Below are 23,953 nucleotides of genomic sequence, written 5' to 3'. Positions count from 1 at the left end.
AGTACTCACTCTGATCTCATCAGTTTGAATCAGAACACAGAAACTTCACAGCATTCCCAAGGATCACTCTGCTAACCAATATCTTAAAAACAACATGCAGTTTAAACAATGATGGCAGTCATAGTGATTACACAATTGGATACATTTGTCAAAGCTCATCAAACTGTACACTTAAAACTGATGAATTTCACTGTATGTAAGTTAGACCTTGACAAAGCTGATTTTTCTTTTTTATTTTAGAGAATGAGAGCACGAGCAGGGGAGAGGGACAAAGGAGAAAGAGAATCTTAAGCAGGATCCAGACTCAGAGCAGAGCCTGGAGTGGGGCTCGATCCCACAAACCTGGGATCATGACCTGAGCCTAAATCAAGAGTCAGACGCTCAACCAACTAAACCACCCAGGCGCCCCAATAAAGCTGATTCTTAAAAAATGAATGCATGTACATCTTCAGCAAATATTTACTGAGCATCTATTATGTGCATCAAAGTTTAGACCACATCTTTCAGCTTGACTATCTGGGTCCTACCTGTTAAGTAATATGCTTTACTCACCAGCTGACGCTGTCCCAAAAAGTCATGTTACATGAAAGAAAAATGGTTCAGCTTCAGACCATGAATGTTACCCTAACAGTCACGCCTCTACAGTGGAAGGACCATTAGCTACCCATCACCTTCCATTACATAAACCGTATCTAGGATCACACTGGCACTCTGTATTTCAATACAAATGCTTCCTTCGTTTTAAAAAAAAAAAAAAAAGATTAAGTACCTACTATATGGAGAACACACAACTAGCACAGCCTTATATGTTTGTCTTTCTACCAAAAAACAAAAACATCTCAAAAGCATACAGACAACATTGCTGGAAGAAAAGAAGGTAACACTATTGGGGAACAGACTTAACGGACTTGAGTCTACAGTCCAAGGTGACCCAGTGGCTCAGTCAAAGGCCTAGAAACTAATGCACTATGCATGACGGACAGATCCGTGGAACTCAGAAACAGACTTGGGTTTGCATTCCAGCTCTGCTTCTTACCAGCTGTATTTGTAAACTGAGGAAAGTCACTTTACCTTCTGACCCTCAGTTTGCCCATCTGTGAACCAGGGATGCCAACTAGCACCTCGCAGCATTGTTGTGAAGACTATATGAGAGATATGCCACCTAGCACAATTCCTGGGCACAGAGCAAGCAACTCAACAATATCATTGGTTCCTTTTCTTGCTCTTAAATTACTTAAGAGTAAGAAAATACCTGTGAATCAAGGTAATCCACAATCGCCGTTAGTAATCACAGAACAGAGAACCCGTATTTGCTGCCTTGTTCATACTCGAATCAACTCCTTCCCCTTCCCACTACTTCCAGTTTTTCAGACTTTAGTTACTATGTTTAGAAAAGTGATTTAATTTTAGAAACTTGGAAAATTCTTCTGAGTAAATCAAGCAAAACCTTCGTCTGCCCCAAGGGGAATCCTGAGCAAAATAATTATTTCTGACAAAAGCATTCTCTATGGGACTTATTTAATCTAGCCACACGAATGCCACCGAAGCTGCACACAAAGTGACAGAAAATAATCCGGAACATACTCCGAAGAGACATATCCTCCTAAAAACCCAAACGTCTCCCTCCCTAATCTGAGCTAATAAAATTACTAAGTGATCTGAATTCCCCCAACTCGGACACCAGCCCAGCGCCTGGGGCCGGAACTGCAGCAGTCGGTAAAATGCCCTCAACAAACCCCACCTCTCAAAATATCCCCAAAAGGCAGGGAGGTCCAGAGAGTGTTTTCTCCTCAACCGCCAGATAAGGCACCGGGAGCTCAGAAGCGCAATTCTTTCCCCAAGGTCATTCAAGTCAGTGAAGGTGTGACGGCGAATCTGCAAGCAGTGTCCGGTTTTCCGGAGATTGCACTGCAGGGTTTTTTGAGTTTGTGTGTTGTTTTTTTTTTTTGTTTTTTTTTTTTTTTTGGGGGGTGGGGGGGCGGTTGCCTATTCTCTTCCCTTCTCCCACCCTCAAGTGTGAGCACTGGTCTCGGCATTTCCGAAACAAGCCACAACAAGCTCTGCAGTGTTAGGAAAGGGGCTGACGCGAAGAAACAGATGCTCCAAAGCAAGATGGTCTTTCTCGGCTCACAGAGCCTCCTCCAAGGTTATTAAGAGAAACCGCAGGCACCTCTGAGAGCTCCAGCACCGGCTCCGAATCCCCAGCCCGGCCGCTCCGGGACGCCGGGTTCCCCGCAGGCAGCCTCCGCAGCCAGAGGCCACGGGCCCCAGAAACCGCACTTCATTCCTGCGCTTCGGGAAGCCATGGCTCCTTCCCGGCCCGGGCAGGGGCGGGGGTGCGCAGGGAGGCGGGCCGCGCGCGCTGCGGAAAGTTCGCCGCGGCGGCGGGCGGGGGGCGGCCCCGGCCCGGCTCGCCCGCGTCCCCCTGCAGATTCCACCATTAATTAGTCCTAAGGACTGTCTACTGGCAACTTAAACAAAGCGAATGCCTTGAATTCCTTCCCGGCCCAGCGGTCTGGCTGCGAGGCCAGCATCGGCCGGGACGCGGGGCCGGCGCGGCGGGCCGACAGCTGCGGCGGCGGCGGCGGCGGCGGGACCCCTCCCCAGCCCGCCCGCGCCCCCCGCAGCCCCGTCCCGCAGCCCGGCCCGAGCGCTCCCAAACCGCCCTCCTCCTCCTCCTCCTCCTCCTCCTCCTCCTCCTCGGGAGCTCCCGGGCTCTTCCTGTAAGATCACTTCCTTCCTCCCCGGGTGCCCGCGGGCCCCGCGCAGCCCCCTCCCCGGCGGTCCCGACCCCCCGCCCGGCCCGCCGCCGCTCCCCGCCCCCACCGCGTCCCGCGCGCCCTCCCCCCCAAAAGCCCAAACTCGGCCCGAAACTCTCCTCCGCCGCCCGAAAATGCCCCCTCGGCTCTCTGCCCCAAACATTTCTCCTCAGATTCTCGCTCCCACCAGAAGTCTCTCAGAACCTTCCCTCCCCCTCCAAAAGGAAAATTTCCAACTCCAAAAAAATTCTCAAGGTCTCGCCCCAAAAGATGACCCCCTTCCGAGTCCTTTCTCCAAAATTCCGCTCAAACTGCCCCCCACCTCAACTCCACACCCCCCACAACCCTCCCCGGGGTGCGCCCGCCGATTCTGCCCAGTCGCCCCCGGGTGCCCCGACCCCTCGCCGGGGCAGGCCGCCCCCTCCGGCCGCCCTCCGCCGCCCCCACCCGCCCGCCTCAGCCTCCCGCGCCGCGCGCCCGCCGCCTCCCCGCACACCCTTCACCTCAGGGACTCCGGCCCGCGCTCCCGCCCGCCGAAGGGTCCGGCGCTCAGCTCCCGGCGTCCGGCGCCTCCTCCGGCTCCCCGGGACTGACAATGAGGGGCGGGGCCATGTGGTGGCGTCAGCACCTTGTGGGCGGGGGCCTGTGGTGGTGGGCGGGGCTTCCGGCTAGTCCCGCCCCCTTCGTTCTTTTCCCCCTTCCCAGGACTTGGACTTTGCCAAGTTTTCATTGCGTGCCTAGCTAGGTGCCCAGAGCCTGTGCTAGATGCGATGGGAAATCGAAATGGAAGACAAGGCGTCCTGCTTTCAAGAGGGGCACTCCCCAGGGAGTTGTGAGGATTAAATGAGATAATCTATGTAAAGGTGGTTAACCCAGGGCCTGGTATGGAGTAATCACTCAACAAATACTATTTCTATTACTCAGCAAATGTGGAAAAGGCACTCAGCTTGGAGACATGGGTTCCAGTCCCCAGCTCTGCTATTAATTCATTGTGTGACCCTAGACAAGTCTTTGTCCATCTGTGTTCCTCACTTTTACCTTAAGATGGGAAGGAGTGATGACCAGATGATCTCAAAAGTCCCTCCAATAATTCTGTGACACATTTCCTGTGGAGCTACTATGTGCAAGGTACCTGGGGGCCCAGAGAAATAGGGAGGGGGACCTTTGAAGGGAGCCCAAAACCCACAGCCAACGTGGTACAGGACACAGACACAGGCACACTCTCCCCCACAGATGCCCTCCCACGTGCTGGCACAGGGCTGAATTCACAAGCCAGGACACAGATGCACTGAAGGCTGCTTCCTCTCTGACTGCAGCAGCATAGCTGGTCTCTTGAGACATCTCTTGTGTAAGCTCCTTATTGCCTACGGAATAAAGGCCAAAGCCCTGGCCTGGTCTGGTCTCTTTCTACCTTATACACACACACAGACATACACACACTGTAAAGTTTATCCAAACTTCCACTCGCACACCCACTGCTTTCCCACATCTGTCCCATTGCTCATGCTCTTCCCTTGCTGTCTCATCTCCACTTAGAGCTCCTCCTAGCTTCCCCCATCCAGAAGCCAACTCTCCCTGCCTGAATACCCGAATACCTGTGTATTGTGTTTAACTCTCATGTGGGCATGAACACATTTTAATTTGTATCCAATTGACCTCCTGTGTGTTCCTTAGCACTCCCTCACTTCCTTTAGGTCAGCAACCACACATGTTTGTTGGGGCCAGAAAACCCTGGGATTATATACCCACGTTCGGGCTCTCTTTGAGCCTCATTCTTCTCCTGTGTAAAATGGGGATATTAATATAGTCCTTGTTTGTTCTGAAATTACATAAAACACTGTGTGGAAAGCACCAGGCACAATGTTCCAGAAAGGATGTAGTTGTCATTCTTATTTTCATTATTATCATCAAAATTATTTCCAGCTCCAAACACCACAGAGCACCCCTAGTGATAATCATTTCATAGTGGTTAGACATCTGAGGTCCCGAGAGAGGAAGAGGCTCCCTAAAAGTGGCCCTACAGAGCATTGCCATTGGAACAAGAGCCCACACTCCAGTTTCTAGACCCCAGGGGGAATCTGTGGAGTCACATCTGATGCCCCCAAGGATCAGTCAGCACCCCTCCAAGTAGGGGACAGCTTCGAGTTGAGTTCTCTCTGCAAGTTATTTGCAGCAGAGCTGACCCGTTTCTCCCTTATGCCTTTCTGCTCTCGGTTCCCTTACAAAAAGATAGATCTGTGTTCAACTGCCCTTGGCATCTCTGCAGTCCTGGACAAGAGCTGCAGCAAGGCACTGGGCGTTTCCAGAGTGCTGGCCTGTGGGAAAAGGGAAAGGGCTTTGGGATTCTGATTAATTTCCTGAGCTGCAGACAGGCAAAAATGGCTGTCCTGAAATGCTGGGCTGGTTCTCAAGGGCCCCTAACAAATTGCAGCTTATTTTTAGAAGAGGAGATTCAAAAATGCCACTTCCATGAAAAGTAAGCATGGCCACAGGATTGCTGCAGGCAAAGAAAGGGCTTTTACTGAGTCCCTCCTATGTGGGGATGCTGATTCCAAGCATTGCAAACCATTGGCAGAGAGAACCCAGGACATACAGGGGAGGTTCTGAAGACAGAACTTTCTCCCCAAGACCCATGAGTCTATCAATCACTTGTTAGTTCATTCACAGCAAAAGTTTTGGCACAGAAAAGATCAGGATTCAAATCTTAGCTCCACCACTTACCAGTTGTGTGACCTTGGACTTTCAAGTCCCTCAGCCTCTCATCTGAAAAATGGAAATAATAATAGTACCTATCTCATACAGTGGCTGTGAGAATTAAATGCAATAACGTGCAAGAGTTTAGTTCTTAGGTGGTAGCACCTCATGCATATGCCACTATATGGTGGCTACTGTTAATATGTCAACATGTCCTCCCAGAAAGGCCTATCCTGTGTTGCCCTCTGGGTCAGAAGTAGGGCTAATGGATAGTCCTGACCTCAAGAATCTCAGTCTGTAAAAGGAATGGGGTAGATTTTTGGTTCTAGGTACTTTCGACTAAGTACCTATGCTGCAAGCAATTTCGCTGCAAACATTTTCACTGCAAACATTTTCACCATATAACCCATTGGACTTAAGACAATTTTACCATAAAAGAGCAAAATAAATTGGTTGACAGTTTGTTGATAGTTTGGTTTCATCAAACTGGTAGACCGTTTGGTTTCATTTCTCCATTGACTCGGTACTCCTCTATTTTTATATTATATAAATCCTAGCCATCATAACGGTCTGTGCTGTGGCACACAGTTTTGAACCCATATTTCCCAGAGAACTTTGGAGCATTAATCAATGGACATGTGACAATATTCCAAAACCAGACAACAGCATAGAAGACTTTCACAACGCAATAGAAAGCTCAGTTACAAATATGCATCCTATTATTTAGAGACTGACACCTCTCTTAATAAAGGAAGATATTTTAGTGAAAAAAGAAAAAGTCGCTCAGGTAGGGCACCTGCCTGGCTCAGTAGATAGAGCATGTGACTCTTGATCTTGGCGATGTGAGTCTGAGCCCCACATTGCATGTAGTGACTACTTAAAAATAAATCTTGGGGCACCTGGGTGGCTCAGTCGGTTAAGCGTCCAACTTCGGCTCAGGTCATGATCTCATGGTCTGTGGTTTCGAGCCCCGCATTGGGCCCTGTGCTGATAGCTCAGAGCCTGGAGCCTGCTTCAGATTCTGTGTCTCCCTCTCTCTCTGCCCCTCCCCCACTCATATTTTTTCTCTCTCTCTCTCTCTCTCTCTCTCTCTCTCAAAAATAAACACTTAAAAAAATAATAAATAAATAAAATAAAATCTTTTTTAAAAAAGTCTGATGCCAAATAAGGAGAGGAATTAACAAACAAACAAACAAACAAACAAAAAGTATGACACTATAAATGAAAAGCTTTGAACACAAGTGCTTAGGTACAATCCACAAAATAAAAGCAGTTTTTGTGCAGTATTACAGTATTGCCATGAGTCCACATACATTTTAAATGTATTCAAATATTTTGTATTTCGCAATAAAAGTTTTTTAACTTTGTTTTTCATTTTTCATTTTTAAAAATTTTTTAAATGTTTATTCTTGAGGGAGAGAGAGAGAGAAAGAGAGAGATAGAGCATGAGCAAGGGAGGGGCAGAGCGAGAGAGAGGGACGCAGAATCCAAAGCAGGCTCCAGGCTCTGAGCAGTCAGCATAGAGCCCGATGCAGGACTCAAACTCACGAACCCTGAGATCATAACCTGAGCTGAAGTCAGACGCTCAACCGACTGAGCACCCAGGAGCCCTGTTTTTCATTTTTCATGTTTCACTCTATCCTTTTTAAGGAAGGTCCCTCTTTCATTTTTCATGATTTTATCTTTTATGGCAAAAACTGCCTTATGGCCAATTAGCTCGGCAGCAAAAAATGTCTGCAGCAAACATGCTTGTGACAAAGATATCTAGGAAGAAAATACCAGATGAGAGATTTTCACATATAGGCAAAAAAGGGGTTGAGGGGCTATTGTTAAATGAAAAGGGTAAGAGTAGAGGCCCCTGGGTGGTTCAGTTGGAGGAGCACGCAGCTGTTGAGTTCAAGCCCCACATCGGGGGTAGAGATTGCTTAAATAAATAAACTTTAAAAAAAGAAAAGGGATAAGACTAAGGTGCAGAATTATAGGTATAGTGGGTTATAACTTATATGCTCAGTACATACCTAAAAAATGGAGAATACAGAGAATGAAATAGGAGGCTTTCACCTTTTTTCTTTCTTTATGATTTGCTTTTTCTATGTGTGTGTGTGGGGGGGGGGGTGTGGGTGTGTGTAGCAGGAACTTTCAAAAAAGACTCTACTATATTCTGAGAGAGAGGAAAGGGGATGAAAACACAGCTACAGGGGTGACTGGCTGGCTCAACCAGTACAGCATGTGACCCTTGATCTCCAAGTTGTGAGTTCAAGCCCCACAATGGGTGTGGAGCCTACTTAAAATAAAAAATTGTTTAAATATACTTTAAAAAAGAAAAGAAAAGAAAACACAACTACAAGGCCATTGGCAGTGGGCATCTGAACTAACTGTGCACACTGCCATAGAAAGTTCCACATGGGCACCTGGGTGGCTCAGTCAGTTGAGCGGCCAGCTTCGCTCAAGTCAAGATCTCACAGCTTGTGAATTCAAGCCCCACATAGGCTCACTGCTGTCAGTGCAGCTTCAGATCCTCTGTCCCCCTCTCTCTACCCCCCCCCCTCAAAAATAAAAATTTAATTAGTTAATTAATTAATTAAAAAACAAAATTCCGTAAGTTCCATCTCATTCCAGGGAAGGCCCCTGCCCAGACAATTCTCACCTTCTCCCCACTCTCCAGCCCTTAGCTGCACATGAACTTTCAGTCCCACAACCAAAGGCAAGCCTCCTAACAAAACCTCCAGAAACCACAGCAGGGCCAGGAGAAAAGACTTTCAAGTCGGAAGAATTTCTTGCTGCCTGTCCTGTGCCCCTCACAAAGAATAACAATTTGCTGGCATTTTGTGTCTATGGTGCCTAAACTTGCAGTTTCATCTTTCCTCATATCTTTATGCAATTTCAATTTTTTTATGAGGAGCATACATTATTTGGTCACCAGAAAAAATGCAGTAAAGATAGGTATAAAAAGAAAGCTAACCAAGCTGGTGTTGGTTCACTTTTGTTGGTAGCAAACAATAAATTACAACATTGTGGTTGAGGCCAGTGCTAAGTCTCTTAAGAATCATAGAAAGTGAGAGTGGGAAGGGATAAACTTGCCCTCAATTTCTCCTACTCTCCCCCACATGGCATGATTTTCAGTCCCTTCACATTGCAGGCCACCCACCAATATCTGCATTTCATTCATCCATTCCACAAACACTTATGGATCCTTTACTATAAACCAAGGATCATACTGGGCACTTCACAGGAATTATCTGATACAGGTTATAGAGGTCATTATTCCTACCTTGTAGATTAGGAAAACAAGGCTCAGAGGAGGTAAGGTAACTCGCCCAAATTCTCACATCTAGTGGGATCTAAATCAAGACCTTCACAACATCAAAGCCCATTTCCTAAAGAATGTGGGCTGAATTCCAAAGCTAATGACTTATGTCCTTGAGCAGCCATTATTTCGTGGATGGCCTTGGGCAAGTCACTGAACTCTCCTCAGCAGCGGTGTCCCCATCTCTGTGGGATGAGGCTTTACCCAGATATTTTATCAGTTAAGTACTTTGTAAGTTATAATACATAATGCAGAGGGAAGTAAGTGTTTCCATCAACTCTGGAGAGACTAAGTCTCACTCATCTTTAGATCTCTTGGTGCTTTCCTCATTAGTGTTTCTCCCCCTTGGTGTTTATTCCTATTAGTGTTTATCCCCCATTAGCACGTTTAGGACAATCCTACTTCCAGGAACTCTATCCTTACCCCACTAGCCTGGGACCTCCTTCAGGACAGAAATGATACTTACTCCTTTCTGATCCCTTTCTGCCCCCGCTGCAGCATCTGGCATGTAGCCCTCCAGATTCCCTCCCTCTTTTATTTATTTCATAACAAATGTCTGAGAGCCTAACATGTGCCAGGCACTGCACATACTATAAGAGAGCAAAGGGCCCTGCCTTCCTGGAGGGAAGGGGGGATGGGGTAGAGAGACAAAATAACATTAAACACAATTAGTTACTTAAAAACAATTGCATTAAGCACCACAGAGCATCAGGTTTGGGAAATGTGGGGTGGGAATCTAACTGAATCCAGGACAGAGGGAAGGCTTCCTAGAGGAGGTGGCCTTGAAGCTCAGAAAGGCTAAGAAATTAGCTCAAGATCACACAGCTGCTAAGCACAAAAGCTGGGATTTTAACCTAGAAATGCCTGACTCCGAAGTCCATGCTGTGCCTCCTGGAGAACACTGCCTTTTATCTCCTTCATCGTATTCTTCCCTGTTTAACACTGGATGCTCTAAAGTGATGGTTTTCCCAGGTTTGGGGATCAGACATTCCTTTGACATCTATGAAACCTCTCCCAGGAATTACATGTATACTACAGACCCACAATATCTTGCCTACAATTTCAAAAGGTTCATAGGCATCCTGAGGCCCAGATTTAGAACTCACACCATGGAGGACCATAGGACTTTACAGTGAGAATCTCAGAACCTCCCAAAGAGACACCACCAGGGGTCCATAGGGACCTCAAATCCCCAGACTGACCCCAGAAACTCTATGGAAATATTTTCAAGATCCAGAAGAAAAATCCTGGGATCCTGTAGAAAACCCAAGTCTCTCCAGGGTAGCTGCAGGACACTGCAGAGATATTCTCAAGATGCTATAGGCTGTAGAGGAACCTCCAGTCCTCATAAAGCTGGAGTCCCTGAGGAGGAACCCGGAGCCTTAGAAAGCTATGGGTCTTAACCCTTTTTGGGTCACTGGCACCTTTAAAACTCTGAGCAAAAATGCAATACACAGCATGTTACACACAAAAGCAAGAGGTTCACAGACCTCCGGGAGTCCCCGGATTCAGATCTCCTGTTCCTGAGCTTCCATTAGAACCTGAACCCCTCAAGAGCCTGGCCCAGGACCACAGACTGAAGGCACCCACTTCAGAGTCCCAGCAGGTCGCGGGTCAAAGCCGGTCTTGCCGTTTGCCAACCATGACCTTGGACCACTCACCTACAAACCCTCAGGCCTCAGCGACCTCTCCTCCCCAGCCCAGCGCCAGCGGCGTGGGCTCCGAGCCGGGCCGGGCGGCGGTGTCGAGGAATCGGAATCTGCGGGTTCGCTGCACCGGGAGTGCGGACGGCGGGGGAGGCGGCGCGCTTGCCGCAGTGACAGCTCCGCGCGCGGCCGCGAGCCTGGGAAGCCGGCAGTGCGGGGCGCGCTCGCGGCCTTTCCCACCCACCGGGCAGGGCGTGCCCGCCAGCCGGCTTCCTGCAGTCGAGGGCCGGGGAGGAGGGAAGGCGCAGAGGGGCCCGGGGCCTGGCAGGCCTGGTTCCTGGCTTTCTCTGCACGTTTCCTGAGCAGGACCGCCGGGGGATGGGACCCAGCACAAACCTCCTTCCCGGGGAACGCGGCCAGGAAATCGCGTCCTTGCTAACTCAGGTTCCTCCTCTCTGCCGGAAGGTGCTGATTGCCATCCACAATCTTTCAGTCCTTACGAACTGGGTGTGATGTGACCCACTTACACCAGGAAGCACCGGAGAGACGACGACATGGCAGACCGCAGACCCCACAACACAGCAAAACTCCAGCCCTGTGGTGTACGTTCAATGAACTCCATCCTACGGATGAGAAAGCTGAGGCTTAACAATTGGAATGACCTACGCAAGGTCATCCTTAAAGTACTGCTAGGCATAAAATAAAGTGCTTACTGCATACCACTGTGCTACGAATGTCCTAGATATAATTGTGCCATTGAACCCTCAGAATCTATGAAGATAACATTGTCCCTATTTTACAAATGAGAAAACTGAGAACCAGAAGCCAAGTGGCTTCTCCAGTGTCACACAGCTAAAAGCAAGAGTTAAAAAGTAGACTCCAGTCTCCTGTTTTCGGGGCTCAGACCATTCTGCTATCCTGCTTCCCAGATATCCTGCATCAACACATTAGAGCCTGGTAACCTGAGGGCCAGAACCTTGTCTCATTTGTTTTTGGGCCCCGAAAACCCCTCCTGGAGCTTGGCACAAAATAGGTATTCTGAGATTACTATAGAGCCCAGCACAGAAGCTCAAAATTAGAAGGACTAGTAGGAGGCATCTAGCTTGTCTCCTTCTAGAACCTTCAGCCAAGTGAAAATTCAGCCACTGCTTGAATACTTCTATCATGATGAACTCTCTCTCTCCATTCCAGCCCATTCTCCTGTTGGACAATTAATTATGTTTGGTCCAAAATGCAAATACTGCATTTTGCTCAGGGTTCCCTATAAACAAAGGAAGACCATTTCCTTCCTCATGGCCACAATATATATTGCACGGTATTCTTAGCCATTTGGTAAGAACTGATGATTCAGAAATGTTAAGTTCCTTGTGAACTGGGACAGTGTCAGCTGTTCACCAGAGATGTTTGCCTTCCATGGGTAGAGTTGTTTCAAAGTCAAGAGCCCAGACTACATTTTCCAGCACCCGCTTGTATTTAAGCACGTGACTGGTTTTCACCAATGGGATGTGGGCAGAGACAATGTGTGCCATGTCTAGGGCAAATCCAAATGAAGAGGTATGTGTGCTTTCTCAAAGCTCGACCTTTTCTCTGTCATCTGCCAAACGTTGGATGCCAACACCAGAAGATGCTCAAAAGAGAACCATCTAGCACCAACTGTCTCTGTTCATGTAACTGATGCATTACGTCCTGCCTATTCCCAAAAGAGTTTTGAGGTAGTTTCCATTGCAGTCTGAAGCCTATCTGATGGATAATTAAACAGCAAGAATCAACGAATAATGAAAGCCTGGACGAAAGGCCAGTGGGGAGGAAGAAAGATGAAAAATTGACTAATTATAGCAGAAATACTAGGTTAAGTGTCCTAAAGATAGCACTGTGACAGAGTAAAAACCACAGCTCTGAGTTGCCTGGCAGTCAAAGCAAAGAGGGAAATTACATGAGCTACAAATTATATGGGAAGTAGCAAACATGTGGTCAAGCACACACAAAACCTGAGGCCAGACCGTTGTTGTGAAGTCCAATTCCACTACGTACTAGTCATGTGACCTTAGTTATTGGATTTCCCTGTGCTTCTGTTTCTTCATCTGAAAAATGGGAATGATACAATAATAAAACCCCTCTCTTTGGGTCATGGGGAGGATTAAATGAGTTCAAGTATATACAGTTCTTCTAACGGGCCTGTCATATGGCAAATTCTATATAGGAATTAGCTATTACTCTACCTGATGGGAAGAATTAGTTTCATAATTTGGGAGAGACAAATTTTTCTCCACACTAAACTCTCAGAGGAATGTATTATACAAGGGACACCTTCCCTACCCCCGCCCAATGCAATGGACTGTGCCTCAATCAGGGTTTTATGACAACTGTTGGACTGTGGGTCACATGGTCGTTTCTCTTATTGGCTTTTGGATGAGACAAGCTTTGGCATCCCACTCACCGGAGAATTCTGGGGACAGGCTGCTTGGGGGTAAGCGGCAGCCCTAGGTCTCTTTCTGCTGTCCGTAGGAAGGGAAGTGTCATAGTGAGGAGCAAAGGGTGGTGTTAAACAGACCCAGATACATCTATTAACCTCTTTAAGCCGGTTTCTTTATTCATACAGTGGAGACAATAGCAATCAGGATCTACCTAAGAAAGTTGCCACAAAGATTATATGAAAGAATTCTGCAAAACACTTCCCATAATAGCAAGACTGCAGTGCATAAGCACCCACAAAATAAGGAAGAATCTGAGAAAATAAAATAAGAACTCTTGCCTGAGACCCCTGGAGTAAGGAGAATAACTTTTTTTTTTAAGTTTTATTTATTTATTTTGAGAGAGAGAATGGGGTAAGGGCAGAGAGAGAGAGGGAGAGAATCCCAAGCAGGCTCCATGCTATCAGCAGGGAGCCGGATGCGGGACTTGATCACACAAACTGTGAACTCATGATCTGAGCCGAAATCAAGAGTTGGACGCTTAACCTACTGAGCCACCCAGGGACCCCTTAGGAGAATATTTTTTAATGCTTCAAAAAATAGTACAGAAGTGGTACATTTCCCTCAGAATGTGGTCCTGGGCTGTCAAAACATCATTTCCATCACTCCTCTCTACTTCTGGCTGGAATTCCCTTAGCTCAAGGCCGTGTGGTGTACAGCCCAGGCTGGTCCATTTTTGGAGCCACCCTGGCCTGGAAAGGTGCCACAGAGCCGGAATGACCACCATGTCATGGCAACAGACTCTGTGTTTGAGGGGAATTGAGGACCTGAAGCTCCCCCTTGGGCTTCCACGTTATAGGTGGAGAGCACTGTGCTGAGCTTTACACACATTGCCTTGTCCGGCCCCCACAACAGCTTCATGGGATGAACTCTATTCATAATCGCACACTTGTGGATAAAGAAACCAAGGATCAAAAGCAGCAAAATGACCTGTCTATGGTCACACAGCTAAGAAGTGGCAGAGCTGGGACATAAAAGATGTATCTGACACTGTTATGTATCTTTAACCGTTAGACCACACTGCCTCTCCCATCCAGCCTGACCCAGGATCTTGTTTCTCTCGTTAGCCAAACTCTCTCTTCCCAGGCTGTTTTCATCAAGGATCTAGGAAACAGCTGCTGCTGGGACCACCTATGCCTCCTGCCTGGCCCCAGGGTACCCCTGACCCTGTGTGAACTAGCTCATGGGCAAGACTGACAAGTTTCATTGGGGCACTTCGAGTTGATCAGAAGCTCTGAGTGGATGGAAAATCAGCCATCATTGCCATCACCTGAGTTCAGCCTGCAGCTCTTATTTCTCAGCCTCCTGTCTGGTCTCTCTGCCTCCAGGCTCCCCCACCTCCATTCCTCCTTTTGCACACAGCCAGAGTGATTGCTCTTAACATTTATCTAACCAAGTCATTCCCCTGATGAATAATCTTCAGTAGTTGCCGTTGTTCCCAGTTTAAAGTTCAAAGTCAATAGCTTGGTTTAGATCCCAAGGCCCAGCCTACATACCTCCAACCTTCTCCTTCCTCTCAGGCATCCTTGGCCCCAAACACTCATGGTTGCCAGCCTCAGAGACTTCACACATAGTGTCCTTGTGATACGAGACGGACAAATGTGTGGATGAGCTGCCAGGCTTAAGCTGAGCTGTGAGGCTGTCAGATGACATAAACCTCATTTTCTCCAGGTGGCAGCAATGACTTCCTGCCATTGGACGGAGACTTCCCTGCTGGGGAGGGAGTGGCCCACCATCCACCCGGGAAAAGGACCCGTCAGGGAGAGACTATCAGCAACTCCGACTCTGTGTAGATCCCTGGGAAACAACGGCCTTATCTTGCACCCACTCTATGTGACAGAGGTTAGGTGTCAGGGAGGTGTCATGATAAAGCAGCACAGGGGAGCTAGATTTCCTGCAAGTCTATGTGGTACCTATGTCCAAGCTTTTAACAACTTAGAACTTGCATTGTATTCATTCTCATTCATTCATCAAAAAATTTACTGGGTGTCTTCTGGGTGCCCAGGGGTCTCAGTGATGGGGATACAGTGGCCAAGTGGTCAACTAGAACTTAGCTCCTCCTGGAGCTCTGAGCTACATGCAGGAAAGGCTGACTCAGAAACAGATGATTACAATTGCATTTGGAAAGCCCATCTTGGTTGCCTTGGGTGGCAGTTGTTCTTTGACATTTCTTTGCTTGAGGCAGAATTCACTCTGTATATGTTTATAATATACACAGTTGCTGGAGTCCCCTCCCAGAGCGGGCATAGGCTTCCCACCTCACCATTCCCATTAGCAAAGGAAAATCCGCTCTGAATGAGGAAGGTACCCACCCACCTTTGATTTCCGCGCCTCTCTAGTGCCCCTTTGCCACCTGGTGGTCATATCTGGAATAGACCAGGATTTCTGACCAAAACTCTGAGGAAAGAGACCTAGTGTGGGTCCACTTAACAGCAACATTCCAAAGGGTGGCGTTTTCACCCAACTCTACATCCCTCTCCCCAGGGCTTACCTGTACCTGAGGTTCTGAGAAAGGCAGAAGTATATTTTGTCTCACTGTGGAATCTTGGATCTGTTACTGCCCTTCTCTGGGCTCAGCTTCCTCATCTATAAAAAAAAGGGCGGGAGATTGGGCCTTACTAGCTCTGATATTCTAGGATCTATGTCTAAAGTTCACCAAGTGACCTGTGACTCTGCCTCCTTCCTTAGCTCAGTGGGCAGATGTATATTCAGGAAGGGCTGAAAAGTTGCTGACTTGTTCACTCTCTACCCAAGCACTTTAATTTATTTTTTTAATCTTTATTTATTTTTGAGAGAGAGAAGGAGAGAGACAGTGCAAGTGGGGGAGGAACAGAGACAGAGGGAGACACAGAATTTGAAGCAGGCTCCAGGCTCTGAGCTGTCAGCACAGAGCCTGACGTGGGGCTGGAACCCACGAACCACAAGATCATGACCTGAGCTGAAGTCAGACACTTAACCGACTGAGCCACCCAGGCGCCCCTCTACCCAAGTGCTTTATACATGGAAGATGTTTTATTGGGTTTAGGGCTGCATTAATAGAAGAACTGTATGTTCAGTGAGGGAGGTGATAGTCATTCTGCCCATGTTTGGAGTCCTGTGCTCCATCTGAGATTAGAATTTTGAATGGGACATGGAGAAATTGTGACGTATCCATAGAAGAAGGAACAAAATAATGGCTGAGGGGAGACCACAAAGCCACATTTTATGGGGAACAATGGAAGGAGCCAGAATATTGGCTCTGTTATAAAAAAAAAAAAAGACTCAAGGGGTATAAGCATCTGCACTCAAATATCTGAAGAGGGAATCTGGGGAAGAGGACTGGGAGAGTTAGGAATTAGGGGCTACTACTTCAAGGGACAGATGTTTCTACCCCCAAAACTAAGAGAAGCTTTTAGTCTGAGCTAGCTAAAGGACAGAACCACATTTGAATCTCAGTCTGGTGTCCCTAACTAGTTTGTAACCTTTGGCAAGTTCCTTCATCACGTGAAAATGTATAAAACGGGTATAATATGGAGCATGCAGGACCAATGACAAGGGAACGATATAAAACGTTTTTTAAATGCCTAGTGCAGGGGTGTTTGGGTGGCTCAGTTGGTTAAGTGTTTGACTTTTGATTTTGGCTCAGGTCCTGATCTCCCAGTTCATGAGTTTGAGCCCTTGGGTGGGGCTGTTCAGCGTGGAGCCTGCTTGAGATTGTCTCTTTCTCTCCTTCTCTCTCTGTCCCTCCCTCCCTCTCTAAACAAACAAACAAACAAACTTTAAATAAAATAAATTGCCCAGTGCAAGGCCTCGCGCCTGGTTAGTGCTCGGTGAGTGTAACTATGGTTAATAAAATAGAAAGATAGTGAGCTCCCTGTCACTGGACGTGTGAGCAGAGAGGCTCGAGGATACTTGGTAGAAGTGGTGAGGAGTCAAGAGTGTGGCTTAGGATGGAAGTGTGGGCTGATAGCTAGCAGCACTGGCTCTTGGGTCACACTGACTAGATATGAATCTCAGCTCTGCTATTGATAATCCTGAACCCTTCCAAGCCTCAGTCTCCCCATCTGCAAAATAGGGTAATAGTAGGTCCCACTTCACCTAGTAGTTGGGGGATCAGGGAAGTAAAGCCATCAAAATGTGTGAGCTACTGCTCTGACATTAGTGATCTGATTGGGGTAGTCCCAGGTGACCTTGAAGGTCCTCTTCCAGAATATCTTGGGTGCCCCGGTAGAGCAGGTAAATCCACTATTCTTTTTTTTTTTTTTCAAAAAATTTTTATTAGTTTATTTATTTTTTGAGAGAGAGAGAGAGAGATAGAGAGAACAGGGGAGGGGCAGGGAGAGAGGGAGGGAGGGAATCCCAAGCGGGCTCCCTGTGCTGTCAGCACAGAGCCCAATGCAGGGCTTGAACTCATGCACCACGAGATCATAACTTGAGCCGAAATCAAGAGTCGGATGCTCAGCCGACTGAGCCACCCGGGCGCCCCCAGTAAATCCACTATTCTAAGACTCCCAGGTGCAGAGGACTGCTTCCATCTGCTCCTTGCCAGCGGCAGTGTAAACAGGGCACTGTCCCTTCCCCTCCCCCACAAGCCAGCCCTTCCTGTGACAGGAAGGTGACTAGAATGGCACCTGAGGAAGCTGTGGGGGCGGGGCACAGGATGGGGTACAGGACAGGCACGGTGGAGCACAGGCTGTCTGGCTTTCTAATCTGCTTATGCACTTTGGTCTCTAGATAAACTCTGAGCTCCGTGAGGGAACCAACGGCCATACAGGGCAAAGAAATTAGCCAATAGTGTGGAAGATCAGAGGTTGCCAACTGGTGGCCCAGAGGCCAAACCTGGCTCACAGGTTTGTTTTGCGGTTGGCATAGTAGCACAGTGGTTCGGGTTTGTTTTTAATTATCTGTCAACATTAAAAATAAGGGGACTGCATAGAAAATCCAGATTCCTCACTCTGTTAAAAATCAACAGCACTAGCACATCTCTGCACGACATGAGTCAGTTGTTGATGAGTAGTGGCCGCCACCTTAAGATAGGACATGTGAGTTCCAGGTCACCAGAGTTCCCGTATCTCCCTATTGTGTCACAGCTAGTTTGCTTTACTCACTTATGAAGGCCCCCAAAGTCTCCTGAGTTTGTGATTCCTGGGGTAGAAGTGAGAGCACTTTGCAAATGTATCGGGACAATGGGTGGCCCCACCCTGGTTATGGCACTCATGAGTGCTCCCAACTCCCTTTCCCCATCTGCAAAAGGGGGATGAGGACTTGGATTCCTCCTAGGGCTGATCTGAAGATTAAATAAGAAAAGGTCTGTAAAGTACCTGGAATGTAGTAGGTGCCCAAACAAAAATTCCTCCTGAGTAAACTGTGGTCCGGTCTCACTCAAGAATGTCCCCTGTCTTTGAATGTCACAGTGCTGGGCACAGTGCCAAGCCGCCACCACCCTAGGAGGCTGACATTACTGTTATCCACATTGGTTAGAGGAGCAGGATGAGGCACAGAGCCTCATAAAGCATAAAGCAAGGCATAAGGGCATCCAGGCATAAAGCAAGTAAATAGAAGAGTTGAGGTAGGTAGCCCCAGCTGTGTGATTCCTAAATCTGTGCTTTTTCTCACTGCCTCACAACCACATGCTGTTTTGGCCGTGGCCACATCCACAGCCTGGGGTTAAGACTGTGGATTCTGGGGGCATAACTGTATGGCTCGAATTTGGCCCCACCGCTTACTAGATGCATGACACTGGGCACATTATTTACTTTCTTGGGACTTTCAGTTCTTTATCTGGAGGATAATAAAAGGACTAGCTCTATGTGGGTTAAGAGAGTTTATGCTCATAAAATGCTTAGGGCAGTACCTGGGTACACAGTAAGAGCTCAATAAATGCCAGCTATTATTATCATTAATTTAGCACTGGCTGTGTGCCAGGTACTAAGAGTACAAAGATCAAGGAGAATCCCTGTGAGGCTCAGAGTTGGCTGAGAGATCATAGGTCAGAGTGACATGTGCTGTAAGGAGCCTGGCTGTGAGAGTGAGAGGGGAGTGATGGTTAATTTTATGTGTCAGTTTGTCGGGGCCACCATCCCCAGATACTTGGTCAAATGATTCTGAACATTTCTGCATTCAGAAGGGTATTTTTGGATGAATGTACATTTAGGTCAGTGGACTTTGAGTAAAGCAGATTGTCCTCCATAGGGTGGGTGGGCCTCATCCGCTCAGCTGAAAGCTTGAATAGAACAAAAGGCTGACCTCCTCTGAGCAAGAGGGAATTCTGCAGAAGATGGCCTTTGGACTTCATCTGCAACATTGGCTCTCCCTGGTTCTGTAACAGCCTGCCTTTGGACTCAAAGTGCAACTTATTTTCTGAATCTCCAGCCTATTGGCCTCCCCATCAAATTTTGGATTCACCAAGCCTCCACAACTGTGTGAGCCAGTTCCTTGAAATGAATCTCTTTCTGTACATATGCACATCGTGTTGGTTCTATTTGTCTGAAAAACTCTCATACAGGGTTGGGGGGAAGAATCAATGCCTCTGCCAGAGCAGACATCCTCATCTTGTGTTTGGCAGTGCTAGCTTGGAGGAGGTGGTCCAAGGGCTTTGTCCCTGTCCCCAGTGAATAGAACAGTTCTTTAATGATTGGGTTGCATTTACTTACAAGGATCCCACAAGGCTGGGACGGCCAGCACATATAGAGGCTGCAGAATCAGGATTCAAAAACTACTTAATCTGCAGAATGAAATGTAGGAAGCTGCAAGGAGAAATGTAGCATAGATCGTGGAAAAGTCCTGCCCTTGGTCCAGTTGCGCAGATACAGAATCAGGGGCCGGGGGTGGAAGAGTGCAGCCAGCTTAAAAGCACTAGATAGGTCCAAGATTTAGTGCTTTTAGGCGCCTGGCAGGCTCAGTTGGTAGAGCGTATGACTCTTGATCTTTGGGTCCTGAGTTCAAGCCCCAAGTTGGGTGTGGAGCCTACTTAAAAAAAAAAAAAAAAAAAAAAGATTAGTGCTTTTAGTTTGACTGCCAGTGAAATATGGGCCAATTCTTTCCTCATTTATGTTAAGAGAAGAAAAGCTGATGTGAGACTGATCAGCCTGAGGAGGCACAGTCCTGGCCTCCAGGTTTCAGAAAAGAAGGATCAGGACGTGCACATAGAAAGAAGTTACTAGAAATCGGGGCACCTGGGTGGCTCAGTCAGTTAAGCATCCGACGTCAGCTCAGGTCATGATCTCATAGTCTGTGAGTTCGAGCCCCGCACCAGGCTCTGTGCTGACAGCTCGGAGCCTGGAGCCTGCTTTGGATTCTGTGTCTCCCTCTCTCTCTGCCCATCCCCTGCTCATGCTCTCTCTCTGCCTCAAAAATAAATAAAAACATTAAAAAAAAATTTTTTTTTTAAAAAGAAATTACTAGAAATCAGATTTGGCCCCATTGGGAAAGCATTCAGGGCTGGCTGACCAATGATGGACTGGGTGTCTCAGGGGAACTAGATTTCCCTGTCACCAAGAATGTCCCAGGAGATATCCCTTCTTGGTGGTGTAACCAAGAGAGTGCTGTGAAGAGAAAGAGCATGAGCTTTGGTTGGGACAGACTGAGATTCAAACTAGTTGGTGTGGCCTCAGATGAGTCACCCTCTCTGAGTCTCCATTTCCTCTGCTGCCACGGGAGCCTGCAGACCTCGCTGGACCACTTGCGCCACACTGGAAATCCCTGGGTCACCTCTCAAAGCAGCCAGTGAACATAAGCTGTTTGTCAGACTGGCTGTCCCCACTTCCCTTCCCCAAGCCCCAAGCCTGTGCTAACCCGAGAGTGCCCCATGCCGCCCAGCCCTGTTGCCATCCAACCCACGGAAGGGGCAAGGTAGCAAGACTGAGGTGTCAGGACGTGTTCAGCATCGAGTAGCAGAAAAATCCAGCCAACAGTATTTAAACCGTAAGGCTTGTTACTGCTCACTTATCCCAGGGATGCTTCAGTGACTCAGTGATGTGGTCAAGGAACTGGTTTTGGTCTTTCCCCTCCGTCATCCTCAGGGCATCAGTGACATTTTCCTACAGAATCACAGAATGGCTGGGGGTATAACAGTCCCTTGGATTCTCCCAGGGCTGATCTGAAGATTAAATAAGAAAATATCTGTAAAGTACCAAGCTTCCCATCCTCACAGGACTACTCCCAAGCAGGAGGAACTTTTCCTCCTTTCCTGTCTCTCTTTTCCTGCAAGAGGCATCTTTCCCAAAGCCCCCAGCCGGTTTCCCCTTACATCTTGCATGACCAACTTGTTCTGGTTTGCCTGGTACTTTTGTGGCTTGTACTGAAATTTGCAAGTCCTGGGAACCCCCTTAGTCCTGGGCGAAACCGACTGGTTGGTCTTCCTACTTACATCTCATTGCAAGTACTACCTCACATGTCTATCCCTTGACCAATCCCTAGCAAAGGGAATGGAAATACCCCAACTGCTTAAACCAATGAGGATTCACCTCCTGGGGGCTGGGTACTTTCCCATTGGAAGTGATTCGGGGTTCTGCGAGGAAGCAGGATCAGCTGTTGGGTGGGCACCGGCCCCACTTGCTTCAATCAGAAATGAGCAGAGTCCCCTCCTAGCCAAGGCTCGGCTCTCCCCCAGCATCATCACTATCATGTTAGATGTGTGTTTGTGACTAAGTGTGAAAGAATTAGGAGCATGACAGGGATGTTGGGGGAGGGAGAGGAGTGGAGGAGAAAGGCCTCAAATACAGGTTTCCGGTATGGTCATGGGAAGCAAGTTTATTTTTATTTTGACCTTCATGTGGCCTAACTAGTGTGCAGTTCTCCAGGCATGATACCCAAAAGGGCAGCTTTCAGGTAAAAATAAGGAAGGTCAGAAAACAGCTGATCTTTCTCCTATGCTGGCCTGTCCTTTGACTGTAACTGTGTAGAGACTCTGGAGGAAGGGTTATCTGAACAAAAGGACAGAGGGGCCGGGCTGAATGCAGGCTAGGGGTCAGCCCTAGCCGTGGCTCCTTGGAGACACTGGGGTCACCCGGCCTCCTCACTCACCTCTTGCATCAGCTACACTCAGGACAGAACTGCTCTGAGTCTGACCTAGGTCTGCCTGACACCAAATCTCATGACTTGTGAGGTTCCAGCCCCAGGGCCAGTCACTTTCTCTTAAAATGTTATCAATTTTTAAAAATGTTTATTTATTTATTTTGAGAGAAAGCAAGAAAGGGAGAGAGAGAGAGAGAGTGACAGGCAGAGTACGTACTGAGGAGGGGCAGAAGGAGAGAGACAGAGAGAGAGTCCTAATCAGGCTCTGCGCTGTCAGCTCAGAGCCTGATGTGGGGCTCAATCCCACGAACCCTGAGATCATGACCTGAGCTGAAATCAAGAGTCAGACGCTCGACTGACTGAGCCACCCAAGCACTCCATCCTTCTCTTAAAATTTTAAAGATGAAGACTTTGAGTATAATTCATTTGTAAACCTGGAAATGGTGTTCCATTCATTCATTCATTCATTCATTCATTCACTCATTCACTCATTCAAACAAATGTTTATTGAGTATGTATTTTGTGCCAGGCACTATGAGGTACCGAGGATCAAACAGTGAATATGACAAATAAGATCCCCATCCTGAAGAAGCTGATACTCTCGAGGTGCCAGACAGAAAATAAGCAAGAACTACCATATACACGTCATCATTAGTAGGAAGTATAATTAAAAAAACAAAGCCAGGGGGGCGCCTGGGTGGCTCAGTGGGTTAAGTGCCCAACTTCGGCTCAGGTCGCGATTTCGCGGTTTGTGAGTTCGAGCCCCGCATCCGGCTCTGTGCTGACAGCTCAGGGCCTGGAGCCTGCTTCAGATTCTGTGTGTCCCTCTTTCTCTGCCCCTCCCCCGCTCATGCTCTGTCTCTTTCTCTGAAAAATAAGCAAACATTACAAAATTAAAAAACAAACAAACAAACAACAAAGCCAGAGAAGGGGTTGGAGAATGACCAAGTTGATGCTGGGAAAGGTGTCTGCTCTTTTTTTAGGTCTGCAAACTACAGCCTGTTAGCAGGCATCTATTTTAGTAAATAAAATTGCATTGAATACAGCCAAGCTTGCCTACTTACATATCGCCTGTGGCTGCCTTCATGCCACAATGGCAGAGATGAGTAATTGCAACAGAGATGATATGAACTGCAAAGATGAAACTACTATCTGGCCCTTAAAGAGTTTGCCTTCCCAATGAGCTGTCACTTCACACCCACTAGGATGACTATCATCAGAAAGATGGACCATCCCAAGTACCAGTAGGATGTGGACAAATTGCAGCCTCAGGCTAATGGGAATGTAAAACGGTGCGACCACTTTGGAAAACAGTCGGGCAGTTCCTCAAAAGGGCGAACACGGAGTTACCATAGGACCCAGCAATCCTAGCCCGGGGTGTGTGCCCAAGAGAAATGAAAGCCCGTCTCCACACAAAAATCTGTACAAGAATATTCATAGCAGCATTGATCATAATGGAAAAAGGGAGAAACAACTCACATGCTCATCAATGGATGAATGAATAGATAAAATTTGCCATAGCCATACAATCGAATATTAGCTGACAATAAAAAGAAATGTAACAGTGACACATACTACAACATGGGTGAGCTGTGAAAAAACACTACAGCAAATGAAAGATGCCGGCCACAGGGGTGCCTGGGTGGCTCAGTCGGTTAAGTGTCCGGCTGTGGCTCAGGTCATGATCTTGCAGTTCGTGAGTTCGAGCCCTGCTTCGGGCTCCATGCTGACAGCTCAGAGCCTGGAGCCTGCTTCGGATTCTGTGTCTCCCTCTGTCTCTGCCCCTCCCCCACTCATGCTCTGTTTAGCTGTCTCTCAAAAGCAAACAAACAAAAAGCCACTCATGAAAGAGCACAGATTGTGTGATTCCCCGTGTGTGACATGTGCAGAAGAGGCCATCTATAGAGAGAGACAACGGGTTAGTGATTGTCTCGGGCCAGGGAGGCCAGGGAGTGTTGGCTAAAGGGTACAGGGTTTCTTTGGGGTGTAATGAATTGTGGCGTTGATGGTTCTAGAACTCTGTGAATATACTAAAGGTCATTGGATTGCATACTTTCATTGGGTGCATTATTTGGTGTATGA

At 47.6% G+C, this 23,953-nt stretch overlaps 1 protein-coding gene across 5 annotated transcripts in view; it reads right to left on the bottom strand.

The window, feature by feature from the left end:
- The window catches only part of LUZP1 (leucine zipper protein 1), a 97,429-nt gene extending 86,412 nt beyond the window's left edge, over positions 1 to 11,017 (bottom strand). For 2 of the 5 annotated variants that reach the window (XM_060626659.3, XM_060626660.3), the window contains exon 1: positions 3,263 to 3,353. The gene's annotated coding sequence lies outside the window, so the exon portion shown is untranslated. Of the gene's footprint in view, positions 1 to 3,262; positions 3,354 to 10,421; positions 10,636 to 10,933 lie in introns of those variants that run through there. The other 3 variants (XM_060626665.3, XM_060626661.2, XM_060626668.3) reach the window with 3 other exon arrangements.
- Between the last annotated feature and the right edge of the window lie 12,936 nt (positions 11,018 to 23,953).

The sequence above is a fragment of the Panthera onca genome, chromosome C1 (assembly GCF_046562875.1).
Source record: "Panthera onca isolate mPanOnc1 chromosome C1, mPanOnc1 haplotype 2, whole genome shotgun sequence".
In the NCBI taxonomy this organism is placed as follows: domain Eukaryota; kingdom Metazoa; phylum Chordata; class Mammalia; order Carnivora; family Felidae; genus Panthera; species Panthera onca.
This window is presented reverse-complemented; position numbering and strand designations above follow the sequence as displayed.